The sequence below is a fragment of the Euprymna scolopes genome, chromosome 9 (genome assembly GCF_053919585.1).
Source record: "Euprymna scolopes isolate OS-2025 chromosome 9, ASM5391958v1, whole genome shotgun sequence".
Lineage (NCBI taxonomy): Eukaryota > Metazoa > Mollusca > Cephalopoda > Sepiida > Sepiolidae > Euprymna > Euprymna scolopes.
Window position 1 is genome coordinate 163,209,344 of NC_136490.1, and position 24,314 is coordinate 163,233,657.

Here is a 24,314-nt window from a genome sequence, read left to right on the forward strand (position 1 = left end):
TTTGTTCAATTCTTTGAGTGGACTATCAGCGATTGGAAACAAACGAATTAAACCAAAATGCAAAAAAAAAAAAAAAGTCAACAATTAAAAATTTTTAATAAGTGCTCAGCTTCTAGTACAAATCCTAGTAAATTAATCCCCCTTATTAAGGGAAAGACGAAACCAAATTATGTTTGGGAGAGGGTCTATTTTTTTCTTTTTCTTTCAATATTTTAAGCAGATTTGATACTCAACTACCAGAATTTTATGGGTCGCCCGGTTTCTAATATAATGTAATTAGATTTAGATGTTTATAACTTACGATAAAACTTGCTAAATATGCGCTGTTTTACGGCTGTTGCAAAAATGGAAGGGAAACACAAATTTAGCTTCCCTTTAAATCTGTTTTTTTTAATTGTGCCCCACCCCAAACGAATATAATTAAAAGAAGAACATTCAACAATTGTACTTCATATATATAAAACACAAAAAATATATATTTTTTAAGTTATTAACGAAAGGGAAATAATTCCATTTTTAAACGAAAAAAAGTCAGTTTGGTATATCTTTTTGTTATTTTTTTACATAAGTCCAACTTAGCGTTCACATTGGGAATGTCGACATTTATAGAACGTTTACAATGAATAAACACTCACATCTACACATGTGAAGAACGGCTCTCGGAATAGACACCCCCAACCTCCCCATGTTAAGAACGGCTTTTGGAATAGGCACCCCCAACATTGTCACCATACCGAAAACCTACATAAGTTTACATGTCGAGTGCGAACGATGAGCTGGATATATATATATATATATATATATATATATATATATATATATATATACTCGTCTATCGATCAATATTCCATTTCGTTTGATGTTCAATATAGCAATGTAAGGGTTAATTTTTCATTATTGCATTCGTTGCTAAAAGAGTTTCTTATATTTTTGGTACCACCATATTAATAATAATAGATAAACAAATTAATAATAATATATATAGATGTTTTTACCTCAATAGAGACTATAGTCATAACCGACTGTGTCTAGATTAAATCGTATACAAGTGAAGTCTGTCCGGAATAGGCAGGTGCGAAAGTCGTCAAAACAAATATACATTTATCTAAATAATCTAAACTCAGTATTAGGTAGGGATATAATTTTGACAGCTATTCCCAAAGTCATCTACGATCATATATAGAAAGATGTTTATTTAAATATAAGGTTTGACAAGGATTATTGTTGCATTGCGATTAGTTTTTTGGTTTCCCAAATATGTACAGGTTAGATCATTATATTAGTCGTCGTAAAGAAAACTAGATCTTTATATTAAAACGTTTTATTAAAAAATAAATTCATGTTACTATATGATGTAGTAGAGCTGATATGCATTTAATGTAGCCGCCTTTAGTTTGAATAACTGCCTTTATAGGGTCCGATACTTCCACAAGCGTCGACGGGTACTCGGAGAATGCTCGGTGAATGGCGGCGATAAGGCTGGCTTTAGTGTTGTGGGAGGTCATTTTGGTGATGTTCACTACGAAGTAGTCCAAGGAATTCAGGTTGGGGGAGCAGGAGGGTCAGTGAGAGACGGGTACAAATGCGTAGTAATCCTTCTAAAGCCAAGCCTAAGCTTCTTTGAACTTGTAGGCTAGCGACGAGTCCTGCCGCCACACCCAGGGTCTGCCAGAGACCATCTAATGCCACCTAGAGATCACTACACTTTTCATCACATCCATGGTTAATATTGACTTTTAGGCCAACTACTAGCGCACAAGTACATGTAGTTGGTGACTTCAGTGTCCACCACAATAACTGACTTAGAGTCTCTAATTACACAGATGTAGCTGGTAGTCCAACACTTACTTTCTCTATATCTCATTCTCTATCTAAGACGATTACATTTCCCACACGTTTCCCAGACATGCAAGATCAACTGCCTCACTTCTAGATCTATTTCTGACAACGGATCCTGATGATTGTACAACAAATGCCCACAGCCCACTCGGGAATGCTGATCACGCTGTGATAATGGTAGAAATCACTATAAATTTTCGCCCTAAAACTGAAGACCCACTACTTAAAACAACGAGGTATTACAAAGAGGATGACTGGGAAGCCATAAGGGAACTCATCAGAGATACCTCATGGCGAAATATCTTTTCTCTTCGAGCGGAACAGTGTACAAATGAGACCACTGAATGGTTCAAAACTGCAATTGAAGCACAGGTTCCCATACGGAAATTCTATAGCAAGCCTCACTCTTTTACTTGTGCATCTTCCATTGCTCAAAGGCAGCGTGCATTCCGTAGATTCAACCGACAGACAGAAGTATATAGAAGGTAGAAGTAATTGTAATACAGTAATAGCTACAGCTAAGACAGATTACACTGAAACCACCAGAAAACGCATTGAAGAACAAAAATTCGGAAGCCGTGATTTTTTGGAAAATCCACAACAGTGTAGTAAACAATAGGCAGTCAACGATTCCCTCACTTCCAAATAATCATGAGGTTACTTGCACGGCAACCGACAAGGCAAATCTGCTTGCCAGTCGGTTTGCCTCCAACTCCACACTGAACCCGGCACACCACTCCCTCCCTCCCCGATTTTCCTTTGTGGACAGACGCCACACTAGACGATTTGAAAATCACCCCATCTCAGGTACATGGTATCATAAAAAAATAGACATCTCAAAAGCATGCGGATCAGATCTAATCCCGGATGTGCTATTAAAAATTGCTCTGCTGAAGTTGCTCTAGCTCTCTCCAAACTTTACAATAAATGCCTTAACAAATCTTGCTTTCCTGACTGATAGAAAACTGCTTCTGTGGTACCAGTCTTCAAGAATTCTGGTGAAAGAACTGACCCACTGATTATTGCCCCATTAGCCTCCTTCCGCTTTTCGCCAAAATATTTCAGTCCTTAGTTAATTAAGCCCTAGTCCAACAGCTAACAGCTGCTAAACTCCAAACTGACAAACAATATGGATTTAGACAAGCCCGTTCAACAGCAGATATCTTTACTGTAATCTCTGAACGTATATACGGTTCACTGGACAAAACAGGGAAGGGTAGAGCCGTAGCCCTGGATATATCTAAGGCTTTTGACAGGGTATAACACGATGGTCTTCTAAGGAAAATTAGAGCATATGGTATCACAGGAAGAATACTGATTGTAATTAAATCCTTCTTAAGTAAGAGAAGAATCGAATTTTTCCCCGACCGTCGTACATTTTAACAATATGGAATTAACGTGGAAGTGCCTCAGGGGTCTATCCTTCGACCACCATTATTCCTGATATTCATAAATGACATCCCTAATAAAATTGTTTCGGAGATGGGTATATTTGCTGATGACACCACTCTCTATAACAGGCAGGAGGGGAAAACAAATGAACACATATCCAAGAAAATGGCAGAAACACTAGAGGATGACTTCCAATCTGTAGTAGAATGGGGACAAAAATGGATGGTTACATTAATTGCTGCCAAGACTAAGCTTGTTTCCTTCAATAACTACAAGAAACCTTCTCTACCACCAATAGCAATGGCATAGGACACATTACCTGAAAGTACTTCCTTTAAACTCCTCGGCCTAACGTTTACAGGGAATATGAACTGCACTAGATACATTGAGAGCATTGCCAAGGCTGCTGCAAAGAAGGTGGGCTCTCTCTACCGTGCTAGAAAATTACTTACTCCTGAAAGTATCCTGTACCTCTATAAGGCCACAATTCGCCCATGTATGGAGTACTATTCTCACATTTGGGCTGGTCCATCTGCGGATTGTCTCTCACTCCTGGACAGGGTTCAAAAGAGAGTCGTCAAAGTGATAGATCCTGAACTATCAAGACTTCAGCCTCTGTCCCATCGACGAAATGTTGCATCCCTCTGCCTGTTCTACAAATACTTTAATGGTGAATGCTCTGATGAACTACAGACACTTGTACCTGATCGGCATGACTACACCCAACTAATCCGACAAGCAACTAATTCCACACCTTTAGATCAGAGACCCCTCGGTGTAAGAAAGCCTTTTACTCCAATAGTTTCTTCCCCAGAACTGCAAGACTTTGGAACTCCCTTCCGGGATTCTTCTTTCCCAACTCTGCTGATATGCAGACGTTCAAGTATAATGTGAACAAACATCTTGCTACTTATCTCTCTTAATAATGCCCTTGCAACTTATGTCCCTAATAGTAGCCCCCTACTTCAAAGTTGCACTGTGCCTTGTTTTGAGTTTAATTTGATTAAAAAGGGCTATCATCGTTGTTGGAAAATTCGTTGAGCAGCGCCCGTTTGGATTAGTATTTTGATGGTGCTGGCAATGATCTTGTAGCCAACATTTCCATCGGTAGAGAGCACGAGTTGTACAGCGGTGCATCGCTGCTTGAATATTGTGCTACTTTAAGACATAATAGAAGGCTGTTATTGCTCTTGAGATTTGTACACAACTTGCTAATTTGTAAGTGGTTTGCACGTAAAAAAAAACCGGTTTTCATCAAACGGACATGGAATGATGTCTTTCTAGGGCAACAACGTTATCGTTTAAGACTGTAAATATTATAATTCTCAGTAATACGCACAAAGACATTTCCTTGTTATACTGCATAATTGCTGTACGGCATAATCACGTTTATACTCCGGTTCTCTATAGATCACCGAATTTAAAAAGATATTCAGGGTGGTTAGTATCAAATGGGTTACAAATTTAGGAACTCAAGGCGCTGTATGAACGAGTTAATTGTCACTTCTCTCTAAGAGTTGCAAAAACTTGACGTCGTCATATCTCCTAACGGGGATATGCATGCGACTGGGGTTTTATTGTGATTTTTATACTCCAATAAAACTTTCTCCTTTCAAAAAAAAACCTGTTAAACCAACACAAGGTTACTGCTTTATCCATTTTAATTGCACTATTAATATAAGTTATTTTTACTACAGGGAAGGGTAAAATATTAGCATGTTTCAAAAATTAGTATCAAGCAATGGTGAAACTGTCTTACGTGTAAATGTCATATAAAAGGGTTATCCCTTCTCACGTAAGTAAGAAGACATACTAGATAAGTGAAAATGATATTAGGATAAGACTAGAATCGAACCCTGTAGGCAAGTGTTAAAGAAGATACTAATGGAAAATGGAATGTTAGAAATTCCATTGTTAATTCTATTAGAAATAGTTAAATATTGTTTATGTTTGCAAAAGAGTAGATTGACAATTCTTTTAGAAATCTGAATATTAAATATGTCAGTTAAATGAATGCACAATGCGAGTTAAAATATATTGTTTAAAAGTAGGTTAGAATTAGGATTGGGGATTCTTTTGTTTGCCAAACGCGTGTTTTAACAAACATATGTAAGGCCACGTGAAAATTAGTCACGTTTATAAACACACTTCTTACATGATAAACAAAGGATATTTCTCAATATAGGAATTTTGGGTTCGGAGTTTGACAGTTGAAGTAACGAGTTGATGAGTGGGAGTCAGTTGGAGAGGGGGCCGCTTAGAAGCGAAGGGAGGAAATTAGACCATGTAAACCAAAGTTTAAATTCTTGACATCACCGATCGGTCGATTGAAGACTAAAGAAACCAACTATTCGTGTAACTGTTGTCTTGTTTCGTCATTCCTTACAAGATAAAATGCAAATGATTTTTATCATCATCTTGTAAGAATTTTTTTTTACCCTTCCAAGTATTATGTGTCATCATCATCATCATCATCATCATCATCATCATCATCATCATCACCATCATCATCACCATCATCATCATCATCATCATCATCATCATCAGTGAAGTATCTCCTCCTCCTTCTACTCCTCCTCTCTATATGTGTATAAAAACTGCTGTATCAATATCTCCCAGTCCGTATTAATATGAAGCGTCCAAGTGGTCATTATGATGTAATATGTACAAATGTCTTCCTCATCATCATCGCTATCTGTCCTGAGTCCCCTTTATATGTATCCCCGTTAATGTGTCCCCAATATGAACCCCCCTGCTACACAACATAACACCACAGAATAACATGTATGATTATGACAAAGCTATTTGGACTTAGTGCTAAAAATACCCCTGGATGAATTTTCTAAGTAACATAAATTTTACCAATGAAACCAGTCGAACAATTATTATGACAACTTTAGTTTTGAAAGTGCTTCACGGGAAGGTTTCGCCATTTACTCATAAAGTTTCTTGTAGTACGAAATTTTGACCCACTTTGTACTGTCCACGTTTAACTCGTAACTCGTAACTAACTAACGCCATATGTCGTTACGTTGCACAAATCGTCACATATATTGCCTGCAGTTATCTATATATCTATAAAAGTGAACGTGTCTGTGTGTGTATCTGTGTATTTGTGTGTCTGTGTGTGTACATTTCCCTACGCAATAACTCTGTTAATTTTTAGTCTACAGACTCGAAATTTGATATACAGGGTACTGAGATTTGAGAAAACCGATGTGATCCGTTTTCGGCCAGAAATTTGGCGATTAAGGGGCCAATGTTCACCGATTTGACCTTTGAGAACTCTACCAAACTCCTCCGACAATTTTGGGTCTAAACACTTTAAATTTTAGATATAAGTTCATTGGACATAGATCCAACTTAATAACTTTATTTAAGCCCAAAACAATAAATGTTAAGGGGTCATAATAGAGGTCAAAGTTTAAAAAATTGACCACTTATTTTTTTTTTTTTTTGCTCAACATACATATCCAAATATCCGGGCAATGCCGGGTAGCCATACTAGTATATCTATAAAAGTGAAAGTGTCTGTCTGTTTGCCTGTGTATCCGTGTATCTGTGTGTTTGCGAGTGTACATTTCCCTACGCAATAACTGTCGATTTTAAATCTACAGGCTCAAAATTTGATATACAGGGTAATGAGATTTGGGAAAATCGATGTGATGCGTTTTCGGACAGATATTTTGCGTTGAGGGGTCAAAGTTCAACGATTTGACTTTTGAGAACTCTAACAAACTCCTCCGACAATTTTCGGTCTAAACACTTGAAATTTTAGATATTGATTCATTGGACATGGATCTAACTTAATAACTTAATTTGAGCCCAAAACAATAAATGTTAAGGGGTCATAATAGAGCTCAAAGATAAAAAAAAAATACCACTTTTTTTTTCTCAACATACATCTCCAAATACCCGGGAAACGCCGAGCACCCATGCTAGTTTAATATAAAAGCAATAAGAAAAGAGGAGTGAGATTTGGAAAAATCTGTTTAATCGGTTTTCGGTTAGATATCTGACTGTCAAGGCGTCAAAATTCAACGATTTGACCATTGAAAACTCTACCAAACTCCTCCGATAATTTTGAGTGTAAACACTTGAAATTTTAAATGTAGAAAACTTTGACATGGATCAAACTTTATAATTTGATTAAAGCCCCCAAAATAAGGGGTACAAATTGGGGTAAATTTGAAAAAAATGACCTGTTGGTCTTTACTAAATTACTCAGCCAAAAGGGTATTCAGAGATAGGACAAGCTTTTTAATCGGTTTGGGTCAAAAATTTGAGCTGCCAACAGCTCTTAGTTCTAAAGATTTGACCTTTGCCGTATCTAGCAAAATCTCAGCAAAGGTTGGCTCTAAACATTTTAAATTAAGAGATAGCGGATATTTAGGCACGCGGCAAGAATTTTAATCAGTTTTGGGGAGAAAATTTGGCTGTCAAAAGATCAAAGTTGAAACAGTTGACATTTCCAGATTCTACCAAATTCCTCTGAGAATTTTGGGTTTAAAGACTTGATATTTTAGATGTAGGTAACTTGAACATGGATAAAACTTTTTATTTTAATTTGAGACCAAAATAATAAATATTAATGGGTCAAAATTGGGGTCAAAGTTTGAAAAAAAATGACTTCTGTAGTCTCTATGAAATTACTCAGTCAATTGTTGGTCTAAACATTTGAAATCTTACATCAAGTGTATTCACACGCAGGGCAAGTTATGAACAGTACAAAGGGTCCGAGCAAAGCCGGGCTGAACTGCTAGTTAAGAATAAAGGAAAAATTTAAACATTATTGTCCGTCACTTTTTTTTCATTTCTTCAATAAAAAGTCATTCGATACAACTCTTTACGCGTGAGATAGAAACGCACAGCTGCCTTTTTTCCTGAAGTTTAACCATTTATAATTGCATAATGACTAAACCGACCCTGTAGAAAATTCCAGGTTGGTATCTAGGTGCGCATTAATTCACTGGAGCAGATGCACCCCAAGTCTTCGTTAAGAAACGCATCTTGAAAAAAGATACTCTAATGTAAAAACTGCGGTCTAATGATTACTCTGTCCTGTGGCAGTAATCTGCATCGACAAAGGTTAGCCGTAATATAAATAAGTGTGGTTGGTTCAACACAAAACCCTCCCCACTATAAACAAATAATCTGTGATGATTTTTATCTCGGCAGTAAAATGAAAAGCATATCTTATTTTTCTTTTATTAATATTATTGGAATTTTTTCCTTTTTTTTCTTGTACACATTTTTGTGAATTTTTCCATGGATTTCTGCCTTTGGATTATTATGGACCATCTTCTTCCAATTACGGGACTTTTGGATTTTACTTGTGCAAATGGAAATTCAATTAACTTTCTTGAAGTTATATATTTGGATTTTACCGTTACTGGATTATTTATCTTCCACCAGACTATGCATTCATGTGTAATTACCCTTTTCTTCACCATATTCCCTTTGCTTCACTTTTTTTGTTTTCAAGTAAGATCTTTGACTTACTTGTTGTTTCATCAAATACTTTTCTATGCAAAATCCGATCCCACATTTTGCTAATTCCTACCCTCTGACGAGAAGGAAAGTATTTCTTCGAAACTCCGCGAATTAAGGACTATCCAGTTATCTAGTATTTCCTTTTCAGATTAAATGTTTTTAACTCATTTCAAAGTGTTTTTTAACATGTTTTATTAACTGTTTGCTCGTATATATATATATATATATATATATATATATATATATATATATATATTTGTAGAAAGTCGTTATTAAGGCACACCTGTTTGAACACGACACAGTTATTATTTGTTCCGATTTTCCTGGAATTCTTTTTCATTCGCCGAGCGTTCTTTTTATGTCAGCTGACATGCTTAAAAAATGGCGCCAAAACGTTGCTGTTCCGCCATATTCTACTCAAGCGCTTTCTATCAATGCATCCCAGTATCATCAGAAGCGATTGTTGTTGTATCGTTTCTTTTTTCTTTTCCTTTGGACCTTACACTCTTTGACAGTTCTTCATATAACATTTTCGTGGCTTAAAATTATTAAACCCGTGGACGTGTCTTACCCATGATAGTAGTCTCAACGCTAGTAACTGCCTCAGTTTAGTTTGTTGGAAGCGTTCCAGATTTTATACACACACACACACAGATATATATATATATATATATATATATATATATATATATATATATATATATATATAAAGTAATGCCCGTTTTCATCTACTCTTAAATGACGTGGAGTTATATTCGGAATACGCGAACAATTATTTTCCAATTGTGAGAGCAGAAAAATAAAACACTAGCTGTTATAAAACGCAGCGCACCCTACTGGGTATGAGATTTAAGCCAAGCACATATTTGAAGCATGGCAGTGTCTAGACTTCAAAGTAAGCTTATAAACAGTTGCATCATGTCACGCGTTTGGGACATATGCTGTACATATAGGTACTGCAAGGCATTGGTTTAAACATTCTATTCGGGAGATATTTTTAACCCCTGACGCACCTCGCAGTAAACTACAGGTCTTGAACAACGGAGTTCCGAGAGCATCTATTATAGAAGACAGTAGTTAAACATATAATGAAGTTGCAATATAGTTCAACCTTTCCTATGAAACAGTTAGACTGTACATGTACCGCATAAGTGGAAATTCAAGCCGAGCAATTGAGTTCCAAATACGTTGTTTCCGTTTCACGTATCGCTTTGTTCTCGCTGCCGTACCGCCTCCTTATTGAATTGAGTGTTTACCAGAGATGAAAAGTGGATTCTGTACAGAAATTTCCAAACGTGCACATATCTCAATGCCGTTTATGTACCGACGTAATATCATGATTTGTGTCTTGTGATAGTCTAATTTTTTAATTACTAATTCGCAAAACGGTCACCGGAGGTCACCGGAGGTCTATATCGCCAGTAATTGAAACGTGTGCAGCTTGCACTGCGCCAGGGAGACACCACTGGGGAATCGCAAAGGTATGCTTTTCGTATACAATAACAACAGACCATATGTGGCCTTATATCATACATTTACTTGGCCTTGTATCATACGGTAGATAGTATGCGTTTGTTTCGGGAGAGAGTTTCGATTTACAGTATAGTAAAAATATAGTAAGAAACTCCCAACTACTGCTTTCTATTTTTTCATTCATCGCTGATATCATGCAATTAAATTTAAACCGATGACTGCAATTATTCCACTGTTAATGGTATTATTGTTATAGTTAAGCGCGTTCACCAAGTAACAGATTATTTCTATTGGAAAAAAACGATGTTCAAATTAATGGATATTTCACTGACGTAAATTGCCTCACTCCATAGTTATTTTATAGACGTTTCTAAGGAATGACATCCCATGCACTTGGAGCACCTAAACAAAATATCCCGAACCGTCCACATCATTGGCATTTAAAACGTCTATATTGTAGAATTGTGCAGATGCCAGAAAATCTTGAGGCTAATATTTTTATTTTCTACTTTGGAGACTGCTTTGGGAATTTCCTTCCGGTTCCTTGTTTTCTTGGCAGTAATAACAGAGAAATATTTCAAATTAACGTGAACAAACATCTTGCCTCGCAACTTTCAATCAGCTTTAAATATCTCCTCAACTACAGTAATCTATTACCGTTCCGTGACAATATTTACTTCCTTGCATAGGATGTGAAGGCCTTTGATTTGCTCAAAAATCAAAATAAAAGCAAGCATGATATTCTTTAACTTAATAAAGACAAATATTGTAAAAGAAATGAACACTTAATAAACACAAATATTGTATAAAAATAAACAGTTAATAAGCACAAATATTGTATAAAAATAAACATTTAATAAACACACATATTGTAAAAAATAAACATTTAATGAACACAAATATTGTAAAAAAATGAACACTTAATAAACACAAATATTGTATAAAATAAACATTTAATAAACACAAATATTGTAAAAAATAAACACTTAATAAACACAAATATTGTATAAAAATATACACCTATTAAACACAAATATTGTATAAAAATAAATAATTAATAAACACAAATATTGTATAAAAATAAACACTTAATAAACACAGATATTGTATAAAAATAAACACTTAATAAACACAAATATTGTATAAAAATCGTCAGGGAGAGAAACGTTTAACGATAAACAATCACACAAACGATGATATGGAATTAACAACGGTTAAACGGTTACACAAAAACAAACCCGATGCTTTCCATCCTCACCCTCTTCTCCTTATGTGTACACCTGAATATTTCATACTTCAGAAGACATCAAGAAGTAGGTTAATTGGTTAAGGATTTGCATTTGCTGTAGAATCGTAAGAAATCTTATATATTTTCGTAATTATTACATTTTTTTCTGATGAAATTTTCCACTGATGTGAATTTCAACACGTGGCTAAGCATAATGTGGACCATACCTCAACCCCACTACTGTTTCTCTACCCCTCTCTTTTTACTAACCACTATCTCTCTTTATATATATATATATATATATATATATATGTATATAATGTATATATATATGTATAATATATATGTGTGTGTGTATGTGTGTGTGTGTGTGTGTGTGTGTGTGTGTGTGTGCAATAAAACGACAAAATGATTATTTCGTAAAATATTCAATGAGGTTAATAGGAGAAAAATAAGACACACATACATATATGTAATTATTATATAATAAAATATATGTAATTATTATATAATAAAATAATTAATCTTTATACAAAGAAAACATTACTAACATAAGACATAGCTCAACACTATTAAGAGGAGCAAATAATTAAATTAAAATGAAAAATGATGAATATAAGTTATATACGTAACTTTGTTATATCCTCAGAAAAAATAAAGAAAAAACTACTCTAGATGATCGCATTTTGAAGGTAACTGCTTCGGATCAGTAGATAAGAAGGGATAGAATCAAACAAGCAATTTGTTTTCTATATTTTCATTTTGTATTAATATTAACTTTCTCATCTTCTGATGGAAAGCATTTAGCTTCGCTTTGCAATGGCCTAAATAGTTTTTCTCAATTATCCTTTTAATTTAAATTCTCTATCTCTCTGTCTCTTTCTCTCTCTCTCTCTCTCTCTCTCTCTATATATATATATATATATATATATATATATATATATAAATTACAATTAAATTCACCAAAATGATCCAAGATGGTAAAACTAAAGTATATTATAAGTATTAAAGAATTAATATTTATAAAGTAATCTCAACCAGATGTAAAAGCTCGATAAAATCAAATAGGAGACAGAGCTTATAATAAGAGCAAATAATTAATAAAACATGTTAAAAAACACTTTGGAAAAGAGTTAAAAACATATTAAATCTGAAAAGGAAACACTTAATAAGTGGATAGTCCTTAATCCGCGGAGTTTTGAAAAAATACTTTCCTTCACATCAGAGGGTCTTGCAACGTCTCTTCTGTGGGTGAGAGGTTGCAGGGAAGAGAAAAGGGCGTCCCCCACTAAGCCACGAATCTATTCTGTACTCTGTCAAGATATGGCAGCAGTATTCCATGCTTGGACGTACTTGACTTTTATATAGATAGAGAATTGCATCAGTAGTGAGATATCTTCTGGAGCGGTAGAAGGATCCCACCATCTTTCCAGCGACCTTGGCAACAGACTTGATGTACGTGTTCCATTTCAGATCAGGAGTGAAGGTAAGCCCAGCAGCTTGTCAAAACATGAGGCTTCTCCTAGACGAGAGCCATCCATTTCAATTAAGGCCAGATGGAGATCAGAGCGTTGATGATGTAAAGATAGGGATTTGGTTTTAGATGCATTAAAGCCACGTCTTCCCCCACTGAACCACGCGCTCGAGATCAGAGGAGAGAGAATCAGCGAGAGCTTTGTCATTTACAGCCTTTGATGTGTTGCCGTAGATGGTCGTGTCATCAGCATAGATGTCAACGAATCATTTAAGTATGTGCTTAGGGAGATCAGGAAGAGAGTTGGGCCCAGAATGGACCCTTGTGGGACTCCAGCATTAATACTGCAGGCTTCTGATTTTTGTCCATCGACCACTACTCTTATGAGCCTATCAGTGAGAAATTTACTAATGCGAGAGAGAATATTTCCAGTTATACCGTAGCTGGAAATCTTGTGAATAGAGCCTTATGACATACCTTGTCGAAGGCCTTGGATATGTCAAGAGCAATTGACCTGGAAAGGAAGCCTTTGTCAAGAGATTAACTAATTCTATGAGATATAACCGTTAGCACATCTGCGGGAGATCTTGCAGATCGGAAACCATATTGCCTGTCACTAAGAAGGTTATTTCTGCTGAGGTGGTTGACTATTTCTCTATTTAATATGGGTTTCAGCAATTTACTCATGACACACAGGAGACTTATTGGTCTGTACTGAGAGGGAGATGACTTATCACCTGAATTCTTAAATACAGGGCATACTGATGAGGTTTTCCAGGGCGTTGGAAAGCACTTCTCCTTAAGGCAACGCTTAAACAATTTCGTAAGTATGGGAGCAAGTTCTGGTTGAAGCTTTTTTAACACTATAATTGGGATGCCATCAGGGCCAGTTGCTTTACTGGAATCAAAGTTCTTGATTAGCTTTGAGACCTCATGCACATATATTTGTATGTTACCTAGCGTTTTCTGTGTTTTAGGAGGAAATATGGGGAGTTGATGGCCTACGTCGCATAGGGTAAAATTAGCTGCAAAGTTCTTAGCAAATAGTTTGGCCGTGTCTAAAGCTGACGAGATGACCTCAGGTCCGTTGATAATGGTTATGATAGAACGCACACTTCTGTTCAGGATCCTATTTGTTATTTGCTAAAACTGGCGGGAACCAAGCTGCTGATCAGCTACTTTTGGTTTAACAGACTGGGCATATAGCTCTCTTGCATTTTTTATTACTCTTTTACAATAGTTGCTGGCGTTCCTGAAAACAGCTTTAGTCTCAGTGCATCTATTACGTTGGTAGCTATGGAAAAAGTGATTTCTGTGCGCGATAGCAGCAGCGCATTCTGGGGAGAACCATGACTGGCTGGTGGATTTTTGTTGGAAATTTTTAAGTGGTATGAATCATTTTATATCTACAATTTACCATTCAGTCAGGCCTGATACTATAGAGGACACGTCCTTTTTAAACATGGAATGCAGAGGTAGATCAGATATAAATGTACGGAAGTTATCCCAGTCAGCCATGGAGTATCGGTATACAGTACGGTGGAGGGGTACGTCTGGAGACTTATTACATTTAATTTTTATCTTAACTGATACCACGAAGAGGTTGGAGGATCCTAGAGGAGAAAGAACGGTACATGAGCATAGCGTAGGGGAAGTTGAGAGAAAAAGGTATAGAAGGCTTGCATATTGACTTGTATTATCGGGCACACGAGTGGGCTCGCTACAATCTGAGTGAGGTCATAAGCAATGGCAAAATCATGACAGAACCTCCCCGCACCGCCCGTCTTATTTGAGTGGGTCAGCCATTCCACGTTATGAACGTTGAAGTCACCACAGATGTGGATGTTAGCCGAGGTATGTACAGACAGGATGTGGTCTATTTTCTCAGATATGCTCTTAAAGATAGTAACTCCGCTGTTATGGGGCCGATAAAGGGCAAATATAAATGCAGTGGTGTAAGTAAGTGCAAACCGGAAGCACATATAAGGTAAATTAGGGCCTTCTCTAGAGATATCCCTGCCACATAAAAAACAGCTTTTAAAATATTTCATCGTGAGGACAGATTGATGGGCCTAATAGGTCAGTCAAAGTTTTTAGCGCTCTTGGATTCCCTACACCTTATCGATTCCCTCGTCAACAGGAAGGTGGAGGTGTCATGTTATTGGCTGGAATAATCTGCGATGAAGAAATTGGATCATTTCGAATATTATATATCAAACTGAAAATCAGTCTTATATTATATTTTTAAATGAACATTTATCACAATGGCTTAATAACCTTCCATTGCCGCGTCCCAGCAAATTGATTTTTATGCATGACAATGCGTCATTCCACTCAGCCAAGACTACGACATCCTACCTTAAGTCATTAGGCATTATTGGAGAAAATATGATGACATGGTTACCTTGGTCTGCGGATATTAATCCAATTGAGCAGTTCTGGTCAATAATAGAGATGAAAGTTTATGAGGAAGTGTTAAATTTTCATCAAAGAATGAAATTTGGAGAAAGATTTCTGAAGTTTCCTATAGCATTACATCATCTCAAATCCGCCGAGGTACATCATCAGTTTAGAAGAGGATATTTAAAGTCAGTTTAAAGAATGTGAGTCATGTTGATAAATACATATTTCCTCAAACAAAATAATGTGAAGTTCGTTCTGTTTTTTTTTTTGGTTAATATTTTTACTAGATATGTTCTTAATTTCATATAAATAGAAATATGGATTTAGAATATTATTTTATTACCGAAGTGCATTTTTACATAAATATGAGTTGGGAACAATTTTCTTTTTTACCAATTTTGTACCCCCAAATTGGAAGCAGCGTATATATTGTTTAAAATATAATCATCCACTAACACGTGTTTCGTGGCTTATGACTCATCAGAGTGGCTGAATCTAGTGAGATTCGAAATCTTGATTACAGGGAAAGAAGCCTAAACTTCTACAAATGCCATTATTCACACGACTGCTAAATATACGAAGATTTTAGTTATTTTGTAAAACTGTTTTAATTACTGAAAATATACATTTTTAGAAATAAAAGAAAATAGAAAAATAAGCAAAATATTTGTTCAATTTCCACAAAAATCAACGAAATAAAGAACGCTGTTATGCTCTTTCAGTATACTTAATTTAATTTCTCTGCGTTTCATAGCAATTTCAAAATTTAAAAAAATATTGGCCAGCAATAAAACGATATATAGGATATGCTCATATTTACACACGATATATATATATATATATATATATATATACACACACACATATATATATATATATATATGTATGTATTTTTTGAAAAAAGAAAAGCCGAATGAATTTATGAAATGATCAACGTTTCGTCCCTATTGCAGAGGACATCTACAGGATATTAAAAGGAAAAATGCGAAAAAAGAAAACGATCATAGACCATACGAAAATGAAAAGGAAACAGTGTTAGAACCCTACCCATATCGGGAAGTTACATACACATAGTTTCCTTCCCGATATGGATAGGATTCTAACACTGCTTCCTTCTCATTTTCGTATGGTCTATGATCCTTTTCTTTTTTTTTTGTTTGCATATTTCCTTTTAATATCCTGAAGATGTCCTTTGCAATAGGGACGAAACGTTGATCATTTCATAAATTCATTCGGTTTTTCTTTTTTCAAAACAACATAAAGTCACCCATCGCTGGTATTTTTATTTTATGTATATGTATATGTATATGCATGTATGTATGTATGTATATATGTATGTATGTATGTATGTATGTATGTATGCATGAACATTTAAATCAGTCTAGATCTCTTTCCAGAGTTTACATGCTTACTATAATCTACGTTTCTCTATACCTTGCCAGATAGTTTCCATGGGCGTTCCAGATACTGTTCAACTTCGTGATTGTGAATTCCAACACTCAGATTCTTACCTTAACCCTGACTGACTCGTTAACCCGTTAAGGTGTGCATATCAAAATACTTCCTTTGTTAATTCAACTCTTTCTAACATCAGAAGTCAACCGTATTGTTCTTCTTAAGTAAAGTTTGGTTATGCAAATTCTATGTGTTATTGTTTCCTGGAATTCTAAACTAGCTTCGCTTACAAATCGAATTCCATTACGACTCAAGACATAAGCATTTGATCTTTTCAAATTCTTCATTTCTATTGGAATATTCACTGCTTATTTCTTATTCAAAAACATTTACATTTCGATAACAATGATAATAATATTAATTGCCTCGGTCACTTGATAATGTACTAATATAAACCAATAGTTTAATTAAAGTTTGTAAACTTCTTTTACACGTATTTCTAGTGTAGCCAAACTACTGAACCCCTAACTATTGCTTAAAAAAGTTAAGTGATTGAGACTGAAGAGTTAATTGAATTTACTTATTGTCTAGGGATCACAAATGAAATAAACCACAAGTAGTTTAACGTGTATAACATATAATATGTATTTATTATAAAGAATACAGAAGCCACTAAAGAAGTATGAGACGAGCGTGTTCGTAGCATGGGGTTAAACATGGAATGAATGTCTCCATTTAGTCTTGGACACCAGTGGTATTTATAGGACTTGTTGATTCCACTTAGTTCTGATAGGGATGATTTTTACCCCCACAACACATAAACATCGTACTTCATTTAGCCTATAAAACACGTATTAATTGAGGTTAATCCTCGGATTTTTAGCATTCTTAATATGTATAAATGATCTACATAATCCAGTTGTGTTGCAGATATATTTAACGGTTAAAACTTCTGTGTAATAAATTGCGAACGAACGGGCTTACCTGACAAACGCTCGAGGTGTGCACTCTGCAAAGCGGGCACGTCCAAAGAAAAATGGCAAGATGGCGGCGGCCGGTTAATATTGCCAAGTAATCACGCAAAATCTCGTGTTCTCTCGCACACACGAGAGTTCAGCTTAGCATAAAAACGGGTCACTGTGAGCAAGAACGGAGAAGGAAAAACGTAGTCAAGACAAAGACGACGCTTCTGACGACTGAGAAGAAAAAAAAGGAAGAAAAAGAGCAAGAAGTAGAAGAGGAAGAAGAGAACGATACATGAGAAGACGAGGTGTGTGCGGTTTTGAGTAAATCGAAACAGACAGAAAAAAAACTCTGATTACAAGCTATTTCGGCTTTGGTATGGAGAAATTTGACATCAGATTAATTCCGGAATTTGATGGCTCCCCCACTGGTCCCTCGGTGGTCGAATGGCTGGAAAAGGCTGAGCGCGTTTGCCGGTTGTGCAAGATTAAAGACCCAGCTATGGTTATCCCATTGAGACTCACTAAAGGGGCTTATGCCGTGTACCAGCAGCTAGGGGAGGATCCGACCATGGAGCAGATTACACAAGCGCTATACGGGGCATTTAGTACAGACCCTTTTGTCGCCTGGAGGCAGTTTTCCGAACGCCGAGTTGGGCCGGGGGAGACAGTGGATGTCTACATGGCCGACTTGAAAAAGCTTGCCACTCCCTTCGGCGGTGCAAGTGATCGCATATTGGCATGCGCCTTTTTGTCGGGACTTCCGGATGAGGCAAGTCGACTGCTGCGAGCATCGTCAAGACTCACTGAGATTAGATTGGAGGAGTTATTGGCGAGAGCACGAAACATCTTGAAAGACGATCGAGAACTAGTCTCCGCAGCTGTTGACACTCTGTACTCGCCAACGAAGGGTCTACGATGCTATACCTGTGGTGGCCCCAACCACTTTTCCAGAGACTGCAAAAGCGGTACAAGGCGCACCCCTAATTATGGAGCACGACAAGTAATACGGTGTCACCAATGCAATAAGCCAGGCCACATAGCGCGGAATTGTCCGGGAAACGGGAAAGGGGAGGACGCCGCAGCGCTAGCACCCTCCCCAACGCGGCATTGAACAAAGCGCTGCCTGCAGTAACAGTTCAAGTTGATGGATGTGAACGTTCAGCGTTGGTTGACACCGGCTGTACCCAAACCCTTCTTCGAAAGGAATATTGCGCCACATGGAAGAAACGAAGGATCCCTGTACTTACTGTCGGCCAAGGCTCATTGGTGTGTTGTGGGGTCAGCGTTGTTCATATCAGCATTGACAATGGCTCTCCGGTTGCTGTGACGGTGTTAGTGGTCGATGGGGAGCTGCTCGGATATGACCTTCTCCTTGGAATGGACGCTATCACACAGCTAGGCGGAATTACTGTGAACGGCGCCGGTGATGTGAGCTTCTCTCGACCAAACAAACAAATGTGTGCAGCAATCACTCTCGATGAGCCCGACTTCCATGCAGAATACGATAAGGGCACAAACACTTGGACAGCGTCCTGGAAATGGGCAGGCGACCAGCCACCAGTGTCATTGCGGAATCGACTTACAGAGTATCCCCCTCCTGCGTGGCTTAGGGGGCAGTACGAGGCAGAACTTCAAGTGTGGCTGGATAATGGCTGGTTAGTTCCATACCCAGAGGATGAGCTCGGGCCCCCGCGGGGGCTTATTCCCCTGATGACTGTCACACAAGAGAACAAGCAGAAAGTTCGACCTGTTCTTGATTACCGGGAACTTAATGAATACGTTGACCCACACACTGCGGGGGCTGATGTCTGTGCTCATAAACTACGGGAGTGGCGGCGGCAGGGTGCGGAAGCAGCCATACTGGACTTGCGAAGAGCGTACTTGCAAATACGTGTTGAGAAATCGCTGTGGCCGTTCCAGACGGTGGTGATCAAAAGAAATCGCTATTGCTTGACCAGGCTAGGATTCGGCCTGAATGTAGCCCCTAACATCATGACAGCAATCATGCAGGCGATCCGGCGTCAAGATGAAGCGGTGCAACATGCGACATCGTCGTATATAGACGACATTTTTGTCAATGAGAGCCTCCTGTCTGCCCAGGCGGTCAAAGAACACTTCCGGCGCTTCGGATTGTCGTGCAAGGAGCCGGAGCGGCTACAGGACGGGGCGAAAGTGCTCGGACTGCAGGTGAGCGGAAGTGCAGATGGCCTTCAATGGGGAAGGAGTTGTGAAATCCCGGAAATCCCATCTACCATCACACGTCGGAGCACGTTTTCCATTTGCGGAAAATTGGTGGGTCACTTCCCTGTGTGTGGGTGGCTCCGAGTGGCTGTAGCGGCCATAAAGCGACGGGCAACTTCTATGTCAACTGGATGGGACGATGAGGTGCATGATCCTGCCCTGCGAAGCATGCTGGTGGAAGTTGTGGCCAGAGTGACCAATGATGACCCTGTACAGGGGAGCTGGTGCGTCGATGGGAGTTAATTTACAGTTTGGGTAGACGCCAGCTCACTTGCCCTTGGCGTTGCTCTGGCGGTCGACGGAAGGATAATAGAAGATGCCTGCTGGCTTCGGCTGGAGAATGACGCCAAGCATATAAACCTAGCTGAACTCGAGGCTACACTGAAAGGAGTCAATCTAGCGCTTCAGTGGCAGGCTAGAATCCTTCACATCATCACGGATTCCACGTGTGTGCATCGGTGGATGACCAATGCCTTGAACGGAAAAGCACGTCTGACAACGAAGGCGTCGGCCGAAATGTTGATCCGGAGGCGGCTTGCTACCCTAACCGAAACCACTAAGGAATACGACTTGGTCATAGATGTGACACTGGTGCAGTCCTGTTTGAATCAGGCGGATCGTCTGACCAGAGTGACACGCCGTTGGCTAGACCTGCCAAAAGAAGTGAACGAGTCAGCACCTGTAAATTGCGCTTCAGTGGGACATGGACTCAGCCCGGAGCATATTAATGATGTCCATTGCCAAAGCGGGCACCCCGGTGTAAACCGAACGCTTTACTTCGCCAGATTGGTTGACCCCTCTGTGTCTCGGAGGGCTGTGAAATCTGTTGTGGGAAGCTGCAACACCTGCCGATCGATCGACCCAGCACCTGTCCGGTGGAAGAAGGGAATACTCAGTGTGAAGCGTAATTGGGATAGGATTGCGATGGACATAACGCACTACAACGGGAGGCATTTTTTGACGCTTATCGACTGTGGACCATCTAGGTTTTCATTGTGGCGGCCCCTTCGCCGGCAGGACGCGGCTGCCATTATCCATGAGTTGGAAGGTGTGTTCCTCGAGCGTGGCCCTCCTTCTGAGATACTAACCGACAATGGCCTCGCTTTTGTTAGTGAGCCGTTTAAACAGTTTGCAGATGGCTGGGGTGTCCATCTGCGCTTTCGGTGTGCCCATGTTCCCAGTGGAAACGAGATTATTGAGCGCAATCACAGAAGTGTTAAGACAATCGCAGCGCGGAAGGGGTGTACGGTACCTGAAGCAGTCTATTGGTACAACGTCACCCCTAAGGACGATGTTTCACCCTCCACCGCGCCAGCCAACGCGCTACATACATACCGTGTCAGGGTGAGAGGTTTGGAGAGCAGCTTACTACCCGAACCGGAGCCACCACAAAAGAACATAAAAGAAGGAGATGTCGTCTGGGTTAAAAAAACCCCGAGGCCAGTGCACGACTCGCTACGGAACGGGTCATGTCACTGAAGTGATCAGCCCGCAGGCGGTGCGAGTTGATGGAGTACCTCGTCATATTAAAGACTTAAGATCAGTATTTCAAACGCAGCTGCCGCTTGACGAAGATAGTGAAATTGAATCCGTGACCAGCGACCCATCATTCTGTTTCATGACGGCTTCAACGCACAGCGACACTGAGAGTGGTAGCCTTCAAAGTACTGACCCTCCTGCTGATGATGAAGACCCGGACAGTGATACTGCGATGCTCAGCTTTAGGTTCGCCGACCTTCGTGTCACGGAAGACAGCGCAGACGATGATGAAGCCCCGAATCCCCCTCTCCGAAGAAGCACTCGAAGAAAAAGGCCACCGCCTCCCTGCTCTTTCTGTGATAATGAGATCAGGGGGGAGTGTGTAATAAATTGCGAACAGACGGGCTTACCTGACAAACGCTCGAGGTGTGCACTCTGCAAAGCGGGCACGTCCAAAGACAAATGGCAAGATGGCGGCGGCCGGTTAATATTGCCAAGTAATCACGCAAAATCTCGTGTTCTCTCGTACACACGAGAGTTCAGCTTAGCATAAAAACGGGTCACTGTGAGCAAGAACGGAGAAGGAAAAACGTAGTCAAGACAAAGACGACGCTTCTGACGACTGAGAAGAAAAAAAAGGAAGAACAAGAGCAAGAAGTAGAAGAGGAAGAAGAGAACGATACATGAGAAGACGAGGTGTGTGCGGTTTTGAGTAAATCGAAACAGACAAAAAAAAACTCTGATTACAACTTCACTTTATATTAGACATGAGAAAACAACAATCGTGGACATATCCAAGGCAATCACAGAAACGTTAGAAAAAATTTTTCAGTGGAGAATGAAACCGCAATTGGTTGGTTGTATTTACTCCTAAGTTTCTTTCCTTTATCAACTAAAAAATCCTTCTCAACCACCGATTGCTGCCACAAATAAACAATACCTGACAGTCCACGCTTCTAACTTATACGCGTAACTTTCACAGGTAACATGAATTGGAACAAATACATTGAGTATATTACCAGGACTGCTCCCAATATGTTGTGTTTCGTCTATTATGATAGAAAATTTACTACTCGAAAAAGTATCCTATATCTTTTCAAAGCCACACTCCAACTATAAATGAGGTAGATTTTCCCTATTTTATGGAGCATCTACCATTAATCTCTCACTCTTAAACCGAATCCAAAGAGAATCCATAATCTAACAGATGCTTTCATTTACGGGCTAGGATCTATCTCTTATTTCATCATCGCAATTATTACACACCTCTGCATGTTTTGCTTGCCATGGAAAGTGAACTCCCCTCGATGTACATATACTAAACTAGACCGACAGAAAGAAAAGTACATCTTTTTACTGTTGAAAAATCTTCTACTTACATATGTTCCTTCCTCAGACTGCTAGCCTTTACTAGTTCTTCTCCGTTTCCTTCTTTCCAGACTGTACTAACCTGCAAAAGTATAAATGTAATTAGTACGGACATCTCGCTACACAATTCTTAGTTCCTTATTATGCACGACCTCAAAATGGTAACCGCTAACGTTCACGTTTCAATCGTTTTTTTAGGGCGATATGAGTATAAACAACAGTATTCTAATATTGAACAAACGTTTATCATTTTAATCAATTTAATTCTTCGTGAGGCTAAGACTTAATATCTATATAAAATATATCAGGTTATTGCATTAAATAGCTCTTTACTTTTTAAATTTAAGGTTAATGCAGAAATGAAAATATATATTTCTTTTCACTGATTTATTAACGATTTTATGATATAGTTTCATGGTAGTAACGTTATCTTTCTGTATTCCTGGACGAGGATTCATTTAGTGTAGTGTCCAGCTTCATGTTGTTACTAAATGTCATCGTTTAGAGTAGCAGCATCATTCTTCGTGCAATGTGACCTTTACTGTTTAATTGTGTCGGCCATACGTGTCTCTCTAAAGTGCTCAGTCATTTTTGACGAGATTATTCGAGATAATTACGGTGGACACCTGAGTCAACGGGCCAAAAACATTATCCCCGTCCTCTACGTATTCGAATATCAGCACTATACAAAAACATTATTTCATATTCACCTTTTGATGTCACAGTACAGTTCGATCTTATCATTAAGCATTCCCTATTGAATGCACGCACATATTATTCCTTAACTACGATCTCCAAGTTCATACATCAACCTATCAAGAGTTCAGTCACTTACTTGTGATGGCCAGGTTACGTTTCATATCTGGGATATTTGGTTCGTTATCAGAAATATGTCGACAATTTTTAGAGTGTCTGCCGAGAAAAATATTCAAAAGTTAGTAGACGAAGAGAAAAGAAGCAGACAATGTATTCAGTGATAGTTTTGGTTAAGTTATCTCCCTCGAAAGGTTTGTTTTTACGTCACTCTTTTCTGACTAGATATTTCATGTAACGTTTAATTTTCTTTCCTTGGCCGTGGAATCTAAAATAAATACACTGAAACGTTACCGTTACTTTTTAACTATGTTACTACAGTTCGAACTTTTCGAACCACCATACTGTCACCCACTGCCACAAAATAACAAGTAAATAAATCTGTAAAAATAACAAAAATGCATTTATTCGTGGATCTTCAAAATGAACGCAATTTAATTATCTTTTTACACATATATTTGTTTTTTAATTGTCTCTGTTCTCGCTACCTCAAACTGGCGCTAGCCAGGCTTTTTCGCTTTCGTATTTACACGTTCATTTTGCCGACACGCATCTTGTTATCATGGAGTGTATCTCTTTTATCTCTTTGTTTCTTGTGCTGCAAGTTTGCGCAACGCAAACGCCGGTATTTTCCTTGTACGCCAGGTATTTTTATTCTTGGTCATGTGACCGGTTGCTCATATAATTAATAGAATGGTTTAGATATTTATAAGATCTTTATACGATTCGAATTTCTTTTAATGTTTCTTTT

The 24,314-nt window shown here is 38.3% G+C and overlaps 1 protein-coding gene across 4 annotated transcripts in view; it reads right to left on the reverse strand.

Annotated features, from left to right (window-relative positions):
• The window catches only part of LOC145284964 (FMRFamide receptor-like), a 1,154,906-nt gene that overhangs the window by 568,389 nt on the left and 562,203 nt on the right, over positions 1-24,314 (reverse strand). For 2 of the 4 annotated variants that reach the window (XM_080134068.1, XM_080134067.1), the window contains exon 3: positions 22,762-22,832. The exons of the other annotated variants lie outside the window; for them this stretch is intronic. The gene's annotated coding sequence lies outside the window, so the exon portion shown is untranslated. The remainder of the gene's footprint in view (positions 1-22,761; positions 22,833-24,314) is intronic. 4 annotated transcript variants of the gene reach the window in all.